The following is a 9,191-nucleotide window of genomic DNA, read 5'->3' on the forward strand; positions in this document are numbered from 1 at the left end:
ATAAAGCGGGTCTGTACAAGCAAGAAGAAGCGCGTCAATCGGAAAACGACATTCGCTCTCGTGGACCGACCGAACGATACAACCTCACACGGGGCGGCAAGACCATCGACCTGGTTTCCAAGATCAACTCAGACATTTTCCTGCAGCCTAAGCTACTCATATCGGGAGGGGGAATTAGGCTTGTTTTTTATCAAGGCTCCGACGACTTCCGCATTATGAAGACCGATCAGGAGCAGCACACGCATAAAGTGGAAATCATGAGTGCCACCTTGTACATAAAGAAATCACCGTGTCTCCCAGCCAATTCCTCGGGCACGAAACGGAATTGCAGCAGCGCAAGGCTCTCTACACACTGGCCGGAAGTGAATCGCGCATTCGTTCGCTACCAGTTGGCAACTTGGATGCATGCCTGGAAGATTTATTTCCAGAGAAGATACAGTCTAAGGTGGTGGTCGCATTCGTGCCCACTCTTGCCTACCAGGGAGCATTCAATTGGGACCAGTATCGATTTGTGAACTGCGACATTGAATCGGCGACGCTCACTATGAACGGGACGCAGCGAATGTACACGTTCGACCTCAACAATAACTTGAACCACCGAAGCTACTTCAACCTCTTGGAGCAGCTGTGTGAGATGCACGTCTCCTACGAATACGACCACTACGTTGGAAACAAGTTCCTACTGTACTACGACCTGGATCCCGATCAATCCTCCGTCCACCTGTCACCGATCAGGCGTGGAAACGTTCGTCTGCAACTCAAGTTCAGATGTGCCTTGGCTGAACCCACGACCGTATTGGTACCGTCCGAGAGTGTGAGAATCATGTCCATCGATAAGAACAGGTACGTCACACTGGATTAGGGATGTTCGAGCAAGACATCGAGAGACTCCTGAAGTACAACGATTACACTTCGGCACTCTTCCGTGGTGTATACGCTCGAGATGATCGTCTGCAAGCGCTGGATAGACCGGGTATAATCGTAGTGAACACCGATCGGCGACAGCAAGCCAGGGAGCACTGGATTCTGTACGCGTAAATGAAGGATGACCTCATCTACTTTGATTCCTTCGGATTGCCACCCATCGAATCCGAGCTGAAACGCCTCACCGTTGACGAATATAATGATGTCTGTATTGAAAGCCTCTATTCTCTAATGTCTGGTGGGTACTGTTGTATCGTGGCAACATTGTTGGTGAAAGGGAAATCACTGAAGAGCATTGTACCCCTGTTTTCCGATAATCTCGCCTCTAATGACCTAAATTAAAGAAAGATGCTAGAAAAGTTGTTTGTTGCTTAAAAAAAGTGTGGTGTCCTTTATTCTCTGTAGCTCTCCACAAACTATACTTGCTTAGTCGAGGAATACGCGCTATAGCTCCCTATCATATCATTCTATCAATATAGCTTCCCATCATAGTGAGTCGCTTAAAACGACTGGGTAGGTGCACCTTTACGCGTTTATCGTTTTCCATCAGGAGTTCCACGTACACGGCCTCCCCGTATATAGTGTCCACCTTGCGTAAGTCCAACACGTCGAGCTTTTCCTTCTTCGCAACGATGTTCATTTTCTGAATGTCCCCATCTCCGGGTTTCTTTAGTTTATCCAGCTTCTCGAAAATAGATGACATATCTCGCTTACTTCTCAGTGCAAGTTTCTACGCACGCCAAACGAACTGAAAATGAGGACAACTATTACCTAACTTTCCTCATCTTGAAGACAACAGTGAGACATACCCTTCTCGTTGTGCGCTTCACCGGGAGTCGACCGACGGATGAACAAGTAGCTTCACAGACCTCAAATGAGCTGTATATATCGCAACTTTTATATAAAGCACCTTTGGAGGGGTGCAAGGGTGGTGCAATTTTGTTTACACAATAACATAGGAACAGCTCGCGCGCGTTAGCCGTGAAGGACATCTGTCTGAGATAAAGCCGCAGCGGGGTCGCTGCCGAGCGCGCCATCTGGCGGGCGCTAACGAAGGCTATGTTCAGCGGGATTAGTCAGCCAATCAGTGGGCTTAGAACGGGCCAATCAGTAGGCTTAAATTGGGGACAGCCAATCAGAGGGCTTAGAAAGTTTGGAAAATGTGGAGAGTGATCAGTAGGCCTAGAATGGACCAATCAGTGGAGCCGGTTAATTAGCATAAAGGGGCAGAGCTGTGCTCAGTGATATGCATGCACCAATCAGCGTGAAGTGGGCAGAGCCGAGTAATTAGCATAAAGAGGGCGGAGCTACAGTCAACCAATCAGTGATCAGTAGGCTTAGCACGGGCCATTCGGCGTGAACTGGGCGGAGCCAAACCAATTAATTAGCATAAAGGAGCGTAGCTACGGTCAGCCAATCAAAGATCAGCAGGCTTAGCATGGGCCAATCAACGTGAAGTGGGCAGAGCTAATGGCGGCCACTCAGATGGCTTTCGATTTGGCTTGTGTTGAATTAGAACTGGATTATGGCTTAGAATTGGATTCGAATTGGATTAGAGAAAACTATTGGCTATAGGACATATATTTATACTACTTATATTGCAATTGATTTTATCTCGGAAAAAGTGATATATATATATACGAGGGGCGTTCAAGTCAAACCAGGACTTTTTATTTTTCGCAAAAGTAAAATGAACTTACAGGCGAGAAATTAGTTTTATTTTTCAACGTAATCTCCAGCTGCACTAATGCACTTGTCCCAGCGTTCCAGGAGGGCTTGGTTGCCAGCAGCGTGGAAATCCTTACCAGCGCGTAGCAGCCATGATCAGACCGCATTCTTGACGTCGTCGTCGCAGCTGAAGTGGCGGCCCCCAAGGAAGGCCTTCAGTGGCCCGAAGAGATGGAAATAGCTGGGGGCGAGGTCTGGACTGTAAGGGGGATGTGGCAGCAACTCCCAGCCAAGTTCCTGTAAGGTGCGTGTCGTGAGATGCGCGGTATGCGGGCGTGCATTGTCCTGTAGGAGAAGGACTCCTTTGGTGATGAGACCCGGCTTTACGAAACTGGAGGTGTTCATGAATGATAGTGTTCAATTTTCCCACAGAAAGGTCCGTCTTTCGAGCCAGTTCGAGACATGTTATCCGTCGGTCCTTGAGGATCAGGCGCTCCACAAGTTGGATGTTCTCAGGAACTCTGACACTGCATGGGCTCTGAGCCGCCCCGGCCGGGATCGTCCTGCACTGATTTACGGCCGTCTCAGAACCGTTTGCACCACTCAAACGCTTTGCTGCGGCTAAGTGCATCGTGGCCATACTGAGCCTGAAGTTTTCTGTGAATTTCAGATGACGTTACGCCTTCATTCACGAGAAACTTCACGACAATTCGCTGTTCGATGTGCGCGCTCACCTCGTTGTCGGCCATCTTGTCCAGCACGTGTCTTCGGTTTTGCACAAACTTTGGACCACCAAGTGGTGAACGGGGAGGCCTGTCGCGTGTGAAAACGATGAAAAAGAAGTAGCGCGAGCCATTTGTACACTCAGGAGACAGAAAGTCCCGGTTTGACTTGAACGCCCCTCGTATATTTAAAAAACATGTTTACACTTTGCTTGGACACCGTGTATGTTATATATATATACAGGGTGATAAACAAACCATGTCATTTGGGGTTTATAAGAAAAAAGTAGAACGGAAAAATATGCGGTCAACGCCCGTGCGGCAATTAAGTTTGCCATCTTCAAAAAAGACTTTTGTCGAATTTCAATTGGATAAATTGAAATTTCTGAATTGAACTCTGAAATTTGCATAGCCAACGTAGTGTTTTTTTTTTTTTTTGCACCGGAAGCCGAAATCTCTAATGCTACAGCGAGTGCAAAAAAAATTGTGAAAGTCGGCTTTTTCTCACGCGCGTATTTCAAGGGCGCACGAAACCGGCCGCGAAGATACGATGAGAGAAGGACATGTCCCTGCCCTGTATCAAGTGGAATCCATAGGTCTGTTCGATTCGCCTGCACTGCCTGAACCAGTTCTGGTGGTGCTGCACTCGCCCGTTCGTTTCGCCAGTGCAGCCGAGCGCCCCCTGCACCGCCTCATTCGTTTGAGAAAAGTGCAGGCGTGGTGCAAGGTCCGTGCAGCAAAATCTTGCACTTGCTGCCGAGTTCAGCCGTTCAGCGATGGCTGCAGACAAATTGATCGTGGCAGTGAACGGTGTCGAGACGTCGCTAACGCCGGTTCTGTGACAAGACGGTTTCCGTGTTCACAACGGGAACCCTTATGCATTTAAGACGCCAGGTATGTACACGTGTTAGGCATACTATGAGCTCGATCTCGGGCATAGTTCGGCCTCAATAAGACTAGAACCGCGGCAGTTTTTGTACTATAATAGGACCGTCACGTGAGTCAGCGTACATTGGTACGCGATTTCTGTCAGTTCGTAGGACATTCAATGCCACTGCAGTAACCAGGTCGTCGAACTCATCGTCCTCACTGTTGGAATCCATGAGTTCCATGACAGCTTGCACAATCGCAACACGGTCCATATTGTGGTCGAACTTACTCGTTATTCAATCACACACTTCACGATCACATTCAAACTATAGAAATCTTAAGAGGAGAGTATTGATTTCTATGATTCAAACTGCGAAGCCCGACGCAACCACAACAAGGAGACGCAGAACACACAGAAGACCCGAAGACATGCATAGGCGCTGCACTTCGGCATTCGATTCGCAGCGGCGCTAGTGTACATGGTGCATTTGCACTGCTGAACTAGTGCTGTTAAGAACTCGCCGTGCACCGCCCTGAACTGGTTCAGGAAGTGCAAGCCTAATCGAACGGACCTCGTGTGGCCTCAGATTATTATCGCGATGTCTCTTCCTTTCCCTTTCCTTTTGTTTTTTGCAGTGTTCTGTCTATCATCTGTGCAGGGGCATGTCCTCCTTTCATTAGAGATTTCGGCTTCTGGTGCATTCGACTAAGTTCCCCATGGGCTTCCTGATTCTATAAAAAAAACAACAAAAAGAACGTAATGTTGACAGGGCAAATTTCAGAGTTCAATTCAGAAATTTCAATTTATTTCAATTAAAATTCGACAAAAGTATTTTTTGACGATGGCAAACTTAATTGCCGCACGGGAGCCGTTGACCGCATATTTTTCCGTTCTACCGCTTTCTTATAAACCACAAATGACATGGTTCGTGAATCACCCTGTATATGTATATATATACAGTGTGTTTCCTTTTATCTGCAACAAATTTTCATAAAAAGGGGAGTTGCCAAGGGTGGTTTTACTTTTGGCATTGGATTACTCGACGGGGCTGCTACTAGGAAACAAATTTTTTGCTCAATTAGGGAACTAATTAACAGATATATTTTAATTAAGTTTTTAATTATTGACATTAGGGATCACATTGCAATTGCAATATTAAAGCCTGGTCACCACATGATCCGCTCGAAGAGCGACGGTGACGTCGATATCTCCGCCCTCACTTCCGTCACAGAAAAACGTAATGCTTCACGATCTTTGTTTCCTTTTGTTTTTTTTATTTTTTGCTTGCAAAGAACTTTGCGCATCACCACTACATATCAGCGCTTATCGTACCGGGGAAGGGCAAGAGCTGTGTCCGGCAGAATGAAATGACTGATACGGCAAGCGACTGCGAACACATGAAAGAACGAAAGGAAGGAAAAAGAAAAACAAAACAAAGATGTGAAACATACCGTGATAAGGGTTTGCCAACATCGCGTACGACGTTTTTCTGACGGCGGAGATATCGACGTCACCGTCGCTCTTTTTGTGATCACTTTCTGTTCCCAGCGTACGGTCGAGGGGAAATACTCGGGTCTATAGCACGCGCTTAGATGACTAGTGTTTCGTCTGTGGTTCGACCGAATCATGTTCTGATCAGGCTTTAATATTGCAATTGCAATGTGCTCCCTAAAGTCAACAATTAAAAAAGTTGATTAAAATATATCTGTTAATTAGCCCCCAACTGAGAAAAAAATTGGATCCCTAGTAGCAGCCCCGTCGGGCAATCGAATGCCGAAAGTAAAACCGCCCTAAGGAGACTCCCCTTTGTATGAAAAGTTGTTGCAGACAAAAGGAAACACCCTGTATACATACAGGGTGGTCCACCAACCATGATAGAAATTCGTAGTAAAAAACGTAGGCCCCGGAGAGACATGCGGTCAAGGGATTTTTTTCTGCCAATAACTGCCACATATTGCTAACATTTTTATTTCATTTCAATTGACGGAAAGGTAATTTCTTGAATTGAACTCCGAAATTTTCCAAGGCAACCTAACGTTTTCTTTGCGCCCTTCCCTCCTCGTGTGGCGTGTCAATGTAACCTCCTTCCTTCACAGCTTTGCGCTCAAACTAGGAGCCATCAAAAAAGAGGCGGAGCCAAGGGCTCATTTCCACGAATTTTCCGCGAATTTATTTCGGCAATTGCCATTGCATTACGAGTGGGATTATGTGCTATACCAAGTATAATGACCACGGGGAACCCATTTCCGCAAAGAAAACATTAGGTTGCCTTGGGAAATTTCGGAGTTCAGTTCAAGAAATTAACTTTCCGTCAATTGAAATAAAAATGTTAGCAATATGTGGCAAAAGTTATTGGCAGAAAAAATCCCTTGACCACATGTCTCTCCGGGGCCTACGTTTTTTACTATGAATTTCTATCACGGTTGGTGAACCACCCTGTATATATATACAGGGTGTCCACGCTAAGTGTGAACAGATTTTTTTAAAATATATCAATCACTTTTTCCGAGATGAAATCAATTGCAATATAGCATATGCTGAAGGGCACTCCCTAGGGGGGCATTAACAGACTCCTAAGGCAATGTCTTAATTAACTTTCAATAATTAACTTTTTAATTATAAAAGCTACGAAGTTGCTCCAATGAGAACATCTGATCTCTTCGGTCACCATATACCAAAACCGTTTTCAGAACAAAAACCGTTCGGTAGATCGTCCACAAAAAATTCGTGAAGGAACGCCATTTTTTTCTTTATTTGGTTTATTGCGCATCTTCAAAGAAGCGGCTTTCCTTTACCCCCAGTGTGATAGAGTGAAAGAGCACAGTGCCGCCTCATGCGTCGAAGATTAGCTTTAACTTGCGGAAACAAAAAACAAAAACACAAATCTATCGGGTGACTCTATCGCGACTGCCCTTATCTTGGGCTGCATTTTCTGTTTTCTTTTAATCTTTTTCCAGGACGCAAGAGGCGATAGTGTGCTCTTTCATCCTCTCGTATTGGGGGCGAAGGAAAGACGCGTCTCTAGAGATGCGCAATGAATAAAATAAAGAAAAAAAAATGGCGTTCCTTCACGAATTTTTTGCGGACGATCTATCGAACGGATTTTTGTTCTGAAAACGGCTTTGGTATCTGGTGACCGAAGAGATCAGATGTTCTCATTGGAGCAACTTCGTAGCTTTTATAATTAAAAAGTTAATCATTGAAAGTTAATTAAGACATTGCCTTAGGAGTCTGTTAATGCCCCCCTAGGGAGTGCCCTTCAGCATATGCTATATTGCAATTGATTTCATCTCGGAAAAAGTGATTGATATATTTTTAAAAAATCTGTTCACACTTAGCGTGGACACCCTGTATATATATACACATTCTTGTTTGAGGATCTGTTTAGCGTTATTGTATCTGAAGATATTGGAGAAGGTCCCCAGTCCCGTGACTTGATGAAGCACCGCGCTGATAAGGTCTCCAGTCCCGTAACTTTATGAAGCACCGCGCTGGTAAGGTGCCCAGTCCAGTGACATTATGGAGTACCGCGCTGATAAGGTCTCCAGTCCAGTGACTTTGTGAAGCACCGCGCTGATGAGGTCTCCAGTCCAGTGACTCTATGAAGCACCGCGCTGGTAAGGTGCCTAGTCCAGTGACATTATGAAGCACCGCGCTGATAAGATCTCTAGTCCAGTGACTTCATGAAGCACCACGCTGATAAGATCCCCAGTCCAGTGACATTATGAAGTACTGCGCTGATAAGGTCTCCAGTACAGCGACTTTATGAAGCACCGCGCTGATAAGGTGCCCAGTCTGGTGTCATTATGAAGTACCGCTCAGATAAAGTCTCAAGTCCAGTGACTTTATGAAGCACCGCGCTGATAAGATCCCCAGTCCAGTGACATTATGAAGCACCGCGCTGATAAGGTCTCCAGTCCCGTGACTTTTTTTAAACACCTCGCTGATAAGGTCTCCAGTCCAGTGACTTTATGAAGCACCGCGCTGGTAAGGTGCCTAGTCCAGTGACATTATGAAGTACCGCGCTGATAAGGTCTCCAGTCCCGTGACTTTTTTTAAACACCTCGCTGATAAGGTCTCCAGTCCAGTGACTTCATGAAGCACCGCGCTGGTAAGGTGCCTAGTCCAGTGACATTATGAAGTACCGCGCTGATAAGGTCTCCAGTCCAGTGACTTTATGAAGCACCGCGCTGATAAGATCCCCAGTCCAGTGACATTATGAAGCACCGCGCTGATAAGGTCTCCAGTCCCGTGACTTTTTTTAAACACCTCGCTGATAAGGTCTCCAGTCCAGTGACTTTATGAAGCACCGCGCTGATAAGGTCTCCAGTCCAGTGACTTTATGAAGCACCGCGCTGATAAGATCCCCAGTCCAGTGACATTATGAAGTACTGTACTGTTAAGACACCTGTCGGCCAGCTCTCCGCTTGAAGAGTTGGGTTCCGTAACCAGCTAGGTCATATTTTTCGGAATCTAGAAAAAGATGATTGCTCGAGCATGACTTAAAGAGACACTAAATTATGGCTAAATTTAATAACAATCGGGAGTAGATTTACACGTAAGGTGAGTCCAGACACAGAACTCACGGTTTGAAAATGCCATTACCTTCACACCAACACAAAGGGAACAAGAGTTATCGGTTTCGTCGTTTCAGAGGCCCACCTGGGTCGGGGCTGGAGTGATTCTGACTTGAAACTCTGCGTACAGTGACTCTAACTCCAATACTCCTTCAACGAGAAACTAAAATGAGATGAAAAATTAAGATACAGCACGGTTACGATTGTGTAACCCGAATCTCAGAGGCAGCTGTTGTGTGTGTGTGGGGATGTTGACACATTTATTGCTGATATATGCACAATTACTTTAGAGTGACGAGTACTGCCTTGCGATATGTGAAGTAAGTGGTGACGCATGAAGCTGGGACTAGCGGAACAAAAACATTACTAAAATCGGGACAAAAGTGGGACACTTTCTGGGACAACGTATTCATCTCTAGTGTATGTCAA

The sequence above is a fragment of the Ornithodoros turicata genome, chromosome 6 (assembly GCF_037126465.1).
Source record: "Ornithodoros turicata isolate Travis chromosome 6, ASM3712646v1, whole genome shotgun sequence".
Classification (NCBI taxonomy): domain Eukaryota; kingdom Metazoa; phylum Arthropoda; class Arachnida; order Ixodida; family Argasidae; genus Ornithodoros; species Ornithodoros turicata.